We start from the raw sequence: 15,289 nt of genomic DNA on the forward strand, positions 1-15,289 counted from the left end.
AGAAAATTTAATAATATCTCATCTATTCCATTTTAGAGATGAGAAGATTAAGACTTAGAGGAGTTAAAAGATTTTCACAGAGAATATAAAATCTTCCGGATGTAGAAGATATCAAAGTGACATGATCTTTTGGACCACAGAAATAGTAACTAAATTCCTTAGGTTTCTATTAGATGACATAAGAAAGGTAAAAATCAATGATAATGTTTTGGGACTTACATATATCAAGTTATCCTAAGATATTAACTCTGTCATTGTTTTGATGTTTAGAATATTTTACTGCATTTAGCAACCAGCACAAAATGAAAAGTGCTAAATGCTTACTCTGCACATTTTAATTGCTACAACCCTTATTTTTCCAAGCAGTCAGTCATTGTATACCTGGGCAATCTGAGCTGACAGCCTTATCACTAGGCTTTCTTTCTCCTGTACATGCTAAAGAAAACAGTAAGATGTCCTTTCTTTTAATGAAAAATTCCAAGAATCTAACTTTTTCATTTTCTGATGATATTTGGTAACTCCTCTCAGAACAAATAAATTTGAAGAGGTATTATTTATATAACAGGAATTCCAAACATATTTTAATTACCTTTTGAATTGCACAAAAGGTAATCACACACTCTTTCCTTTTCCTGTAAACCACTTTTAATTGACTGAGTACAGAACCAATAACTCAGAGCTTATTAGCAAATATAAACAAGCAATAGCACTAAATGGGGAAGCACGAGATGGCATCTACTGAGGGAAATAATTGCAATATTGGCTTATGTTCATTTGGGTCCTTGCACAAAGGTTTACCAAGAATGCATGATACAGGGAGCAGGATCGAATGTGTGTTGTTCTAGATGGAATTCCTTCCTTTCATTTCCTTTTCTGATGCTTCTCTTCCATTTTTTCTTCTATACATTCAACCTATATTTTCTGGCCCAAGTCGGCTGAAATTACAATCAAAAAGCACAGTTCAAATAATAAAAAATTATCTTGCTGTACATTTTTTTCAGCAGAATTCTGGGAATGCCAGCTCACTTCTGGGTTCCTTCCCCTATCAGTAATGCTTTCAACAATATGACAGGTGACTAAGGTACAAACCCTACAGCTGGCTGCCTGAGTTAGTTTAGTTAAACCTCTCTCTGTCACAGTCTCCTTATGTATACAATAATACAGGCTTAATAATGATAAAACAATCTTACATCATAGAATTCCTGTGAGGATGAGTTAATGCACATAAAACACTTAGATTGATGCTTATGACAGAGTAAGAACCAGAAAATGTTAGCAGTTGTTATTGTTGTTGACATTTTTTTCTATATACTTACACATTCGGAGTGTGTTTCATGTCTACTTCTGTTAGCTGTGCATCTCCTTATTTTGGACTGTATCTCTTTAGGGACTTCCTTGATAGCTCAGTTGGTAAAGAATCAGCCTGCAATGCAGGAGACCCTGGTTTGATTCCTGGGTTGGAGAGGTCTGCTGGAGAAGGGATAAGTTACCCATTCCAGTATTCTTGGGCTTCCCTTGTGGCTCAGCTGGTAAAGAATCTACCTGCAATGTGGGAGACCTGGGTTCGATCCCTGGATTGGGAAGATCCCCTGGAGAAAGGAAAGGCTATCCACTCCAGTATTCTGGCCTGGAGACTTTCATGAACTGTACAGTCCATGGGGTCACAAAGAGTAGGACACAACTGAGTGACTTTCACTTTGACTTTCATATCTCTTTTATACCACTAGTTTAACTTAATATTTCAACTTCTTGAACTCCCCATACAGTATGATCCCTGCTACTGTGTAACAGTCTGATTCCCCTCTTACATCTCATCAACAAGGATTCAGCTAATAAACCTCAACTTGTTTTTTCTCTCAAAGTAGTTTCTTCTTCTGTTTGGGGCACTTCACAGTGTGTCAGGCCTGAGCTGTGACTCCAGTATACTTAGCTATTATCTTTATTGTGAGATGTTAAGATGTTCACATGGAGAGCTTACTGGGACAGGTGTACAAATCCCTGATTTCCCATTTTGACTAAACTGAGTCTGACTACTATTAAACCTTTTAAAAGAAAAAAATAAATAGAAGTTCATATGTATGCACAATCCATATCTGCTGACAACTCCTTTTATAAGTCAGTTTTGTCCTATATTTCTACTTGGAAATAAATCATATACGATTATCAGATCATTTATTTTCACATGAAAAGTGTCTATGTGCTTAGTTTTAGTGCAGAGAACAGCTGGTCCTTCCTCATCGAAATGTTCTGAGAGTTAAACAGTTTAAGGTATATAAAAGCCTCTATTATATTGCTACTAGAACTCCTCAAGATGTCGTTTCAGAAGTTTAAGATCTCAATATGGCAAAAAATATTTTGGAATGAAGGTTTGAAAATTCACATTCACAAGATGTTTTTTATTGAAGTATGGTTGAATCACATCCATAAGGTTTTAAACAGTTCAACCTATTGTTTGTAGTGAAATGCCCTAATTACAATTTGGAATGGTCAGATTATGAAATATATACCCAAATAATAATAGCATTTACATGCAAGTTATATTTTTTAAAAATACTTAACTTTCTTTAGTTTTGCTTTCAGTTTGGAGCTTTGACTCTTGAAAATATTTTTCAAAGACGTGTGACAATGAGTTGTTTTTGTGACCTTTATAAATTTATTTTATTATTACAATCTCTAGCTTATCTCTCAACCATACATATACAAAGATGAACACACATTCTAACATAGAGCTGTGCTATTCTTCTGTATTATTATTAGCTACAATCATAATTTTGTAACTGCAGCATCTGTAGATTTTTTTTCCTGTCTTTGTCCAACATAAATAATTTTCTCTTACTGATAGTCTGAGAGTACTACAATATAAGTTTTAAGTAATCCTAGTTTTACTTCCTATATCCATGATTCTGTGGCATAACAATTGTATTTTATTAAAAAAATCAGCTTTCTGGGAAACTGAAAACACTTATGAATGATAATACACTTTTCTATTTGTAAAACAAACCTTGAAAGTCTCTAAAGCCTGGAGTTCTAGCAATTATTAGATCACAGTTACACTTTGTCAAGACTAAATGTCTTACATCCTTGCTGGAAGAGAGGAAAACCCTGGGATTACAATGTATTTGAACAAGAAGGTGCTAACTTTGCATTATTTTCCATTCTTCTTCCTGTCTTTGTCAGGAGGATGGATCCATGCTGTGCTATTCTCTATTCTGGTTGCCACCTTTGTCATGAGAATGAGACACCAGAATCAGTGTTTCCTGTGAGATATAATAGCATGCTTTCCTGCTCACACCTCTCAGGATGTTGTATTTCGTTAGGTTAGAGCCTCTGAATCCCTTAGAGCATCTGCTCAACATTCATCATGCAAGGTGTCCTTTTTGCTTGCCTTCCTTGTAAAAGTATTTGATAATCTTGGTCAGTTGTATAGCCCTCTCTTTCTCAAATAGAACTCTTAAAAAACTGTTATATTTTTTTTTTTCTTTATCAGGTCAAACAAATGTATGTTACAATTTGTGGTATATATTAATAGAAACATACATGCGATTTAATTGTTTTTAAGAATACCTATCACTTAAAAATATTTCAGTGATCCAGTTACACATAGGAGTATACAGGAAGTAGCTGCTGTTTTGGGGAGTAGAGATGGTAAAATGAGCACTTAAAAGAGCTTATTCCCTTGAAGATATATTTATTCTGTATTTAGAAAATTTCACCTTTAAAATTTTCACTTTGTTTGGGCACCTATTTTTAAATTACTCTTAAATTTGTCTTAGCCTTGTCCAGGCTAAGTTGTAAATACTGCATTGTATTTTAAAACCATACTTTGGGCACACATGTGAAAAGAAACTTGCAGATATACATCCAAGTAAATACTTTTTTTTCTTTTTTTTTTACAAATGTTGAAAACTATTGAGTCAGTATTGTCAGAGGAGTGTGTAATTTCCTCAATTCTGTCTCATCACAACAAAAATTTGAAGCTAAGGACCAGTGTTACAGCCCTCGAACAGACCAGTATTACAGCTCTCGGATGAACCAGTGTTACAGCTCTATGTTACAGCTCAGTTTTATTTAGAAAATTAAGGAAAATACATCCTCGAGGTGTGAGGGCATGCCGACCCAAAAGACCAAAAGATGTGAATAGAAGAGAGAGACATCCCTGGCCCTTTGGCTCCTTTTTTTATGTTTTTTTCTCCTCCCCCGAGTCTGCCCTATGTAAATTGGGCTAGCCAGGAATGCTGTTTGTTTTACTTGAGGTCCTCACTCTGGTCCTGGGACATTTCTTTGTTCTATTTTCACAGGCTTTTCCTTTCCTTGTCTTTTAGCCACTGCCATTCTGGACTCCCTTTTACTATTCTAACTACCTAACAGTATGATAGAGCTCTCTATGAAGTTACATTTCTCAGTACAGACAGAATTTCAGACCCATACAGGGTGAGGGAAGAGAACAGGATAAGCAGTACAAGAAGATGACATGTTTAGTCTCACTGTAAGATAAGCTTTATTAGGAACTTTTCAGTCATTCATTTTAACCTGGAAAAAACTACAAATAAGTATCTAGTTGCAACCCACTCCTGTACTCTTGCCTGGAGAATCCCATGGACTCAGGAGCCTGGTAGGGTGCAGTCCATGGGGTCGCTAAGAGTTGGACACGACTGAGCGACTTCACTTTCATTTTTCACTTTAATGCATTGGTGAAGGCAATGGCAATCCACTCCAGTACTCTTGCCTGGAGAATCCCATGGACGCAGGAGCCTGGTGGGCTGCCATCTACGGGGTCGCACAGAGTCGGACACGACTGAAGTGACTAAGCAGCAGCAGCAGCAGCAGCAGAGGTAGTAATTTAAAAGTTCCTGACACACAGGTCAGTTATATGTGAATATTTGGGAGCCTAACATAAAAATGCTTTCAACTCCATTATTTATTCACTTCCATTGGGTGCCAGGTTAGCCTAAAAGAAGTGGGAATAGCCAAATTCTGATTTTATTACCTACAAAACTGAAGTGATTGAGATTTGAGATACAATGTGCTTGTGCCTCAAGACTCAAGAATGAATATCTTTAGCAGAACTTGCAAGCTGGTGAGTTGTGAAGTCATTCTCATACTGAAAGTTATTTTTGAAGGGTGGTTATGTACCTCAGTGGAGGCAACTGATCCTTTACTCCAGCTCACATCAGAAGGTTAGAGCCCTTTAAAAGCTGTTATGAGCCCTTTCAAAACTTCTAGCTTTCAAAGATCCCTTGCAAAGCTTCTAGCTCAAAGTTTTGCCAATAGCCAGTTTTTAGTTGAGAGAGCTTCATACCCAGGGGCTCTGAGGATCCAGTCTTAATCTCAGGGCTAACAGGTCATTCATTCACTTCAAGATCAGAGCTTCCCCAAAAGTGGGGCAGCCATCCTTCCCTGGGGTATATATGGTTGGGACTAGTTCTAGAGACTGGGGTCAAGAAAAACTGTCCAGCTTCTTTGCAGAGCCACCAACAGTGGTGTCTTAAAGCTACTCAGAGCATAACTCCATCGATACTTTGTTTCCCTAGGATATTGGAGCTTGCTATCCAGATACTTAATTACCTGAGGGACACGACTCCAGTTATTCTTCTAAGAACAGGAAGGATCATCTAAAGGTAATTTGATTTTTATATTTATGTAGCTAGAAGAGACCATTAGATCACTCTTTGTCAGAGGTATAAAGAAAATAAAAGGTAGCCTTTCTTCCTAAAAGCGATTTGTTTGAAATGTATGCATATGTCTGTGTGGTTACCGGATTACAGTCTGTTCTGTACTAGCTGTAAATTCCGCTAGCCCACCTCCCTTGTTTCTCTGCTTCCCATTGTGGCTCCCATGTCTAACACAGAACCTGACACAGAGATGGACTAACAAACATTTGTGGAATTAACAAATGAATGAATCTACTCAACGTGATGTTTTTCCCTTGCTATGTTGTGAAGTATTTGGTACCATCTCTAACTAGAGAGGAAACAAATATCCAGCTAATTTCTATTGTGGTATTCTTTCCTGGTATCACTTCCTAGAAGCAGAAAGCTATTCAAGACTCAGATTTATTCAACATGTGAATAAATACTTTAGGAGATAATGTGACTTGTCTATTTTTAAATCAAATAGACCCATCAGTATTTATTATAGCATATCCAATTGTGTTCCCCAAAATACCAATTCTCCAGGATTTGCTAGATAACATGTGGAAAAAAATGAAACTTATGTGAATTTAGAACCACTGAGACAAGCAAGTTTCTTTATGAAAGTACTTTCCATAGCCGTTGGCAAAGTATTAGTATACTGGAATATAGTATGCTGGTATCTCAAACTTATTTGACCAGGGAGTTTTATTTTTATAGCAACTTTCCTAATGCTTATTATACTCCATGTTGTAATATTAGATTTGAAAACATTTAAAAATCTCTTTTTTTTTTCATCCTTTTTTCTTTATTCTGCTCCTTGGCACTTACTACTTTATTCTGTCTTCCTGCTCACTTATCCATTCTTCTGCTTAAATTCCAGAAAATTAGTATAAAGCAATTGATTATGATATGATAGAAATTTGTGCATTTTAAAGGTTTCCAAAATATGAAGTCTTATTTTCAATCAGATTGTGAGCCAGAGAGTGATTAAATCTTCCTCATCCTTGTTGCAAACATCCTAACATTTTCTACTACTTGGCACATAGCAAATGTTCACTAAGTATTTGTTTAATAAATGAGGCAATAAGAGCTATATTATACTAAAATGTTTGCTATATTGAATGTAATAATTATTCTGAATTAGCAATACCTTTTGACAGTCTGAGACTATTAATATATGCCAATGGAAATATGTGTTGTTAAAAGTTTTAAAAAATTGTCAAGTCAGGAAGAAAAATGTGTATGCACATTTTTTTTCTACAGAAAAGGAAAAAGTAGAATACATTTATTGTACCAAACTGTACTGACAAGTATCAGTTTAAAAATAATCAATGTATAAAAGAATAATAATACACAATTTTGACAAAGAAGTAGGATAGGCCTCTCTGGAGATTCTATATTGTCTTAATTTACATAAACCAGATTCTTAAGAGTATTATTATATTTTCCTATGGAATAATTTAGTGAATTTGGCTTATTAGTTTTTGTTCAGGTCTATGGAGTTTACCATACTGACATAGCTCTGTTTAACGACTGGCAAAATTTCAGAGATTAGGTTGTTACATTCTTCAGATTAGGTTGTTACATTCTTCAGATTAGACCCAGGAGCTACCCATCGCTGGTTGGGAAAATATACCTATACAGTGTTGAACCAGATCACAGTAATGACTATCACTTCCCAATAATCAGTATCAAATGTGGAGTCAGGAAATAATTATGGCAAGAAGTTACTAATTATGTTTATAAAGTTTGTCCCCCAAAATTTGGGAATGCATCTAAGCATCCCTAATTTTCCTTAATATACAGCAACAGAGTCCTAAATATAGGTGTTGAAAGATTTAGTAGGAAGGCCCTTCATAAGCTGCTGATTTTTCATTTTGGAGACTGTAATAAGCAAAGAAGATCCCAAGTATCCTATGTTGCCTTAGTTAGTTGCTGAGGACAAATGTAGTTATATTTAAATACTTTGTATAATGTGCTATACAAATAAAGTTTTTTTAGAATGAATTCATATAGATGGTTACTGGATGCTTTATATTTATAAGCTATGCATTATATTCTGTGGGAGAAGGGTAATTTATCTATCTATTGCTTTTCTTTTTTCCCAAGGGACATCTAAGGCTTTGACTTCTGCTTTAATCCTCTTTGAAGCATAAACCTGGGGAATATTGTAGTGTGTACCATATGCAAGATAAATCAGATTCCTACTGAGGTGATATATAATGAATGAATTATGCACCTATATTTGGGGTGTCTAAACTGTTCACTGAATAACCTGTAAATGATGAGTAGTCAGCTACATCACAGATGGGATTTAGTTCCATACCTCTGAGAGGGTTATGAAACTAGCAAGATAGAAAAGCTGATGGGACCCTGAAGCTGATGGCTTCTGTGAGCCAAAGTGGTCGTTATCCATTAGTCTTCATCCTTTGTGATCACATACATCCCAACTTGGAGATATTGGGTCATTGAGCAGCTATTTCTGGGAGTCATGAGCCTCTGCTCTATGTTTCCTGTGCATGCTGGGTTGTCTATCTTGTGTGCTTTCTTAGAACCTGTGCAAAGACAAGTCACTGAATAAAGCCTATTTTGTCTCGATTTTAATGAAGAGTTCAAGCTCAAGACCACTGTTTTTGGTCAAGCAAAGTGAATATTGTCCTGTGAAAAGATCTAAAATATGGTTGTTTTAAAATGTTCCCTTTAAAGTTTCAGCTGAACTTCTGGTATTCTAGGATTTAATAAAGACGAGTGTAATATTCAGGCATTAGTTTCCTAGGGCTCTTGTAACAAATCGGGTAGTTTATAACAACAAGACATCACGGTCGTCTGCCTCTTCTGGAGGCCAGAAATCTAAAATGAAGGTATTGGCAGGGCCATGCTCCCCCTTAAGACTTTAGAGGAGGATTCTTCCTTGTTTTGTTCCCATCTTCTGTTGGTTATGGGCAATCCTTGGCATTCTTTGGCTTGTATATGCATCCTTCCGACTTCTGTTTTCTTCTACACATAACATTATTCTGTGCGTGTGCTGCCTGTGTTCAAATTTCCATTTTCTTATAAGGACACATATCATTGTGTTAGGGTGAGCCTAATCTTTGTATGATCTCATCTTAACTTGATTTCATCTGCAAAGACTCTATTTGTAAATATGCTCCAATTCATAGGTTCCAGGGGTTAGGACTTGAGCATATCTTTTTAGGAGTACCCAAATGAATTCATAATGATTCATCATACAATGAATTTCAGTCACAACCCTTTTAGCATTGTTTTATCCTTAATTGCTTGAAGTATTTATTCATTTAAAAATATTTATTGAGCAGGATACATTTTTAGGTGTTTTTAACAAAGTAGCAAATAAAACAGACATTTGCCCTTACCTTCATGGAGCTTGTATTCTAATAAAGGTGCATAGGAATTATATAAATAACTAGACAGAGAATGTGTGAGATAGTGATGTGTTAGAGAAAATAATAAAGCAAAGAAGAAAGACCAAGGCATGCCAGGAAGAGCTTTCTATTTTATATAGAGTGATTGGAAAAAGTGCCACCAATAAGACACTCTTTGAATGAGGTAAAAGACCATGAGAGTTGTGAGCAGAAGAATGACAAGATTTAAATTATATTTTAAACAGATCATGAGGCTTTTATAGGAATAGAGTACAGGAGGGCACAGAGACTATAATTATTAGAAGACAAGTACCCTATCCCACCCTATGGTGAAAGTGGGATGAGCAGGCAGAAATATATGGGAATTGAATATCTAAAAGATAGTAAGTTCTTCCCTGGTGGCTTAAGAGTCTGCCTGCAATACAAAAGACCTGGGTTTGATCCCTGGGTCGAGAAGATACCCTGGAGATGGGAATGGCAACCCACTCCAGGATTCTTGCCTGGAGAATTCCATAAACATAGGAGCCAGGCGGGCTAGAGCCTGGGGTTGCAGAGAGTAGGACACGACTGAGCAACTAACACACACACACACAATGGCTTTGAATAAACAAGTAATGGAGGTGATGAAAAGTGGTGGGATTCTGATTATGCTCAAAGTATTGAGCCAAAAAGGATTTCCTGATGGAGAGAATGGCTATAAGATTTTTGAGCTGATCAACTCAAAGTATGGAGCTGCCATTCACTCCAACTCTTTGTGATCCCATGGACTATACAGTCCATGAAATTCTCCAGGCCAGAATACTGGAATGGGGAACCTTTCCTTTCTCCAGAGGATCTTCCCGACCCAGGGGTCGAACCCAGGTCTCCCGCATTGCAGGTGGATTCTTTACAGCTGAGTCACCAGGGAAGCACTTTTCAAGATGACAAGACAGTAGGAGCCAACTATGCATTAAGTATGTGCGTTTATGAGAGAGAAAGACCCTCCTCTCTGCAGAAGTTAGAGCTTCATTCTACTCCCATTGAATGTGGGCTAAATTTAATGATTCACTGCTAATAAGTAGGGAGAAGGCAGTGGCACTCCACTCCGGTACTCTTGCCTGAGGAATCCCATGGATGGAGGAGCCTGGTAGACTTCAGTCCATGGGGTCGTTTAAGAGGTGGACACGACTGAGTGACTTCACTTTCACTTTTCACTTTCCTGCATTGGAGAAGGAAATGGCAACCCACTCCAGTGTTCTTGCCTGGAGAATCCCAGGGATGGTGGAGACTGGTGGGCTGCCATCTATGGGGTTGCATGGAGTCAGACACGACTGAAGTGACTTAGCAGCAGCAGCTAATAAGTAGAGCATAGAAAGGGAAAAGCTAGTAACTTTGGAGAAATCTGGCAGGTATTGCCTTAACTAAATGATCAAAGTTAACATCCCCAGTAATAAGACATGCTGACATCATTTCCTCTTTGTTATGTTATTATGATTAGGGTTCAGGAACTAAGGGGAAGTGAAAGAAGTAGAGGTATTTTCTAATTTAAAAGATGCTGTGATTTCTATGAAGACTGTATGCACAGACTTGTTTTTAAGGTTGAGAATCACAGACATTGTTTGATCCAAAGTCAGTTTTAAGATATAGGCATTTGGGGATACCAGAGCTCGAAGAAGATAGACACACAAATAATAAAACCTTTCCCTAGTTTACTCAACCTTCACTGAAACTCTTCTGGTTCTAGTGGTCATAATATCTAAGAGATTTCTGTGGTCTCTGTGCCTGCAGTGTAGTTTTAAGATTGTATGTTAATATAGGCATATATATGTTAACCTAGGTGGAAGGTTTTTTGTGTTTTTTTTTTTTTTTTTTATACATAAAGGTCATTTTCAAAGACCTTCGGTAACTAAAAAATAAGCTGCAGATCTAGGACATACGACTTGGTTTATTTTACAAAAATTCTGCCTCAGTGTTTCCATTGTAGGAGCTTGCAGTTGCTCTGCTAGAAGAGAAGGCCTTGCTCAAAATCGAGCAAAGTGCACACTGATAAAAATAAGACAACTACTCATAGATCTAAACATGTCAGTTAATGGCCTGGATGCCATGCTGATTTTAAAGGCCAGAGAGTCTTCTGTGTCTTATACATTTGACAATTCTTATGTTTTATTTATTTTGGTTGGCATGTGGATTATAGTACCCTTTCAGTATGTGTTACTTTGAAATGATGAATTAACATAATGGGCTAGATTGTACGCCTTTCATTTTCAAGCCCATTTTACAGATTTAGAAACTAAGAGTTGCTGACAAAAGGGCCAATGGTGATTGCAATTGTGCAGTCAGAAAGGGTTCACAGGACATTGCTCACCCAAATCTTAGATGAATGAAGAAAACAAAAGTTGTAAAGCAGGGAGGGACAGACAGGGAGGAGAGACATGTCAGAGGTTTACTTAAAGTTTCTTTTTTATCCCATATGCTAAGTGCTTGCTTATGAGAGAGCTTTTGTGTCCACCCCCTTTAACAATATGCATTATGACCTCTTATGTTGCTCCCCAATTTTCCCCTGTACAAATAATCTCATATCATGATAGATAATGAGGAAGAACACTCTGAAAGATCATCATGTATTAATCACTTTAGTTGTTTTAATATAGGTAAAATGGAAGTTAGTCTTTGAATGTATTGCTAGAATCTCTGATTCCCCCAGTGACCATGGATGGGTGGTGAGGCATCCTGAGCGTTGCCAGCCCCTCATGGGCTGCGTGATCATTTTTGTCTTGCTTCATAAGAGTGAAGTCTTCTAAGTTCATTAGAGGAGAATTTTTGTATTCAACCAAAATGAACTCAGTTTACAATTAATGCTTGGTAATTAACCCATGCACATTTTCCCCTTTTACCCTAAAACATATTCTACTAGGTAATAAAAAGGTATTTTTTCTCCTTCAGGCATCACATCTCTATAACCTGCCTCTTGGCCTTAGAGAAGGCACTGTAAATGGAAGAGGGAGTCTCCTCATTTAATTTGATACATCAGGTCATCATCAAAATATTTATTTCCTGATCTTCCCACATAGCAGGTGACTAAAGGTTAATAAGAACGCATGGAAAATAATTAAGGATGAAAATATATACAATAAAATTCAAAACAAATTAGAATAAATAAAGTTTAGTGTGACTGTTAGGTTAAATTGTCTTGATGCTCACTCCAATTATAAAATGTTGTGGGTTTTTTTTTTTTTTTTTCTTTTCTCTTTTGAAGGACAGAGAAGCTTGATAGATATAGTGAAACTATTCATTACTGACATATCTAGGAAATAATTTGAAGAAAAAAATACTGAAAACAATAACCAATTTTCTTAAGAATTAAGTTTCATTGCCCTTACCTATGGGCAATGCCATAGGCAGATAATATTTTGCTGCCATTTTCATTTTATTTCTCTTTTTCAAATTATTTCTTAGATTTATTATTGTTTGTTTAAATTTAGAACTATGTCATCTGTAAGTTTAGGGAATCAAATGCAAAATGGCCAAAATAGAAACTTACTTCTTTTTTTTTTTGTATGAAATAAGTCTAGAGAGAGGTAATCCAGAATGTGTGGGGCAGCTTCAGGAAATACTTGGGGATCCAGACTCCTGTGTGCTTTTAACATGAACTTCAGCTTGTGGCTTCTACTTTTTAGGTCTCAGTTTGGCTGGTGAAGTTCCAGCTTTCTGAAGTACGCTGCATTCCAGCAGGAAAGAGGAAGGCAGGCAGTCAGAAAAGGGCAGATTCCTCACTTAAGAAAACTTCCTGGAAGTGAAAAACATTTTCAATGAGTTCTATACGTCAAAATATATTCATCTCTAAGAGGGGCCTGAGTCTTTTTATGTTTTAGCTGTGGTGCAACGAAAAATCAGACATTGCTGTTATCAAGGAGGAAAAGGAGAAGATACTGAAGACAATTTATGTTCTCTGACATGCTGAGGGTATTAGTGTGACTAAGAAGACATTCTATGGTAAGAAAAATGTATTTATGTAGAGTTTGTAAATCATTGAAAGACAAAGTTTAGGTGACTGTATTAATGCTACAGTCTATAAGGGTAAGATATACAAAATTTATAAGATAATAGGCACCAGTACTGATTTTATCTAAAATTATGAAATCAAATCAGTATCTACCCATGTTCAGGTAAGCTAAAAATTAAAGAACCCTGATAAAAGTATCAGCTCCTTTAATTTTTCTGCAAATTATAATCTTCTGGAATAGTTTTCCCATGTGTCAACCTTGGATGCTGAAAATCTTGAAAAATAATTAAATGTTACATGAAATTCAGATTGAAGGTGTATCTCACCTGAGAATAAAATCATTCTAATTTTAAACTCTTCTTAGAAGGGAACAATAAAGAAGTGTCATCCGTAAAAGAATGTGTCTTTTGTTCTTTTGTGAAGTTTCTTGGACATCAAACAAGCTTTTCTGAGCATTCTGAAAAATTGAGTGTAGATTAATAAAAACATATGAGTTAAATTGCCCTCAAAGTACACAGAGGCTTAAAAAAGAAATAAAACTGAGCAAAAGAAATGTGACATTGGTCTTATGCCAAGCTGATTTTTACATGTTCCCTATGGGAAGTATGTTGCTTTGCTTCATCTACTCCCTCATGCTTGCACTCATATCAAACGTTTATGGAGCACCTTTGATTAGCTGGGCTCTTTTCTAGAAGCTGGGGACTGCAGCCAGGGAGACTTGGGATTTAATATAATCCAGCAGGAGGACAGAGCCTAAATAAGTAATTAACTGCAGTTGTAATTAATTACAAAAGAGACATGTAGGGTGTAAAGAGAGCATATGAAACTATATAACAATGTAAAAAATTTAGGAAAGGAAAAAAACTGATTAGGAACAGCATGAAGTTGATGAAATGAGTATATTTACAATCATAGGCTTATTGTAGACTTTATGGTTAAGCTGAAGAAACTGTGTGAAAAATGAAAATAATAAACTAATGACATTTGCAGGAGTGAAAAAACTTACATCTGTTTTCCCCAATCAGTTGCATCAATCAAGATATCTTTATGTCTAATTTATAAGGGGAATATTTGGAAAGCAGAAAGACCACAGAGGAATAATCTCCTAAAATCCTATCCCCCTTCTTGATTGATAATGCTATAAACAGTTTGTTGTTACAAACTGTTTAACTTTGTAGCATAGTTCAAATCATATATATTTTTTTCCTCTTTTTAAGACTCAAATGTAAGTTTCAAGGAAGACTACAGACAATATTTTACTTTGGTAATCAAAGCAATACTGATAAATTGCACCTTTGACAGTTGATCAGACATCAATCAAAGTTATTATACATACTCAGTTTGTAGGTGGAATTACAGTGATGGCCATTAAGGAGACGGGGTATGGTGAAGGAAGGGCTTTATAGTGTTTCATGGCCTGCTAAGTTACCAGGGACAAAGGCTGAAATAATATTCTATTTATCGTTACAATAACTCATCAAAAATGTAACATCTTGTTGCACTTGATCTCAGACTATTTAAAAAATAAACAGGATTAAAAATTTGTAACAAAATGAATTTTCCTTCTTTTGCATTAAATACAATCTATTTTTCTTTGTTTCTCTCTCATTCTCTACATTCATCATTATTACTAGACCCTACTGTGGAAATACATCATGGTAATATATCAGGTGTTACGATAAGAGTGTATCTGGAATGACTTGCCGACGTTTGCTTTAGAGACTGGTGACATAGAGGTCAATTGTAATAATTGATGCTGCCCTATTTGACACAAATAAAAGATTCATGTAATGATACAGTGGGAAAACAGAAAGGAGTTTGAACCATGGACATGAAACAAGAGCTGGAGAGGAAATGAAAGAATCCTTAGAGTTGTGGAAGGAACTAAACAGTTGATTCAAGGTCAGAGAAGATGCAGTCTGTAAAGCTAATCTCAGACTATGGAAGTCATGGGGATGGGGGTGGGAAGGAGAGTGTTACAGATACAAGACAGCATCCGTGTAGGTCCATAGATATCAGCTACAAACTCCAAGAGGATATTCACATAGACCATGATGTGTGCAGATATGCCCTCCACAATCTTTCCTGGTATCTTCAAACCCATCAGTTATTAACGTCAGAGGCAGCTCCCTGCTTTGAGATTTCCAGAGAGGTGGGAAGGGAGTGTAGCAAAACAAGTAGAGCAGATAGTCAGAATTTCAAATGCGTCACATACCATTTTTCCAATGTAGATTCTAGTGATAAACCCAAGGTGGACTTTAGGTTGTCCATCTGTCTTATATCTAAGACAT

The sequence above is a fragment of the Bos taurus genome, chromosome 4, assembly GCF_002263795.3.
Source record: "Bos taurus isolate L1 Dominette 01449 registration number 42190680 breed Hereford chromosome 4, ARS-UCD2.0, whole genome shotgun sequence".
Taxonomy (NCBI): domain Eukaryota; kingdom Metazoa; phylum Chordata; class Mammalia; order Artiodactyla; family Bovidae; genus Bos; species Bos taurus.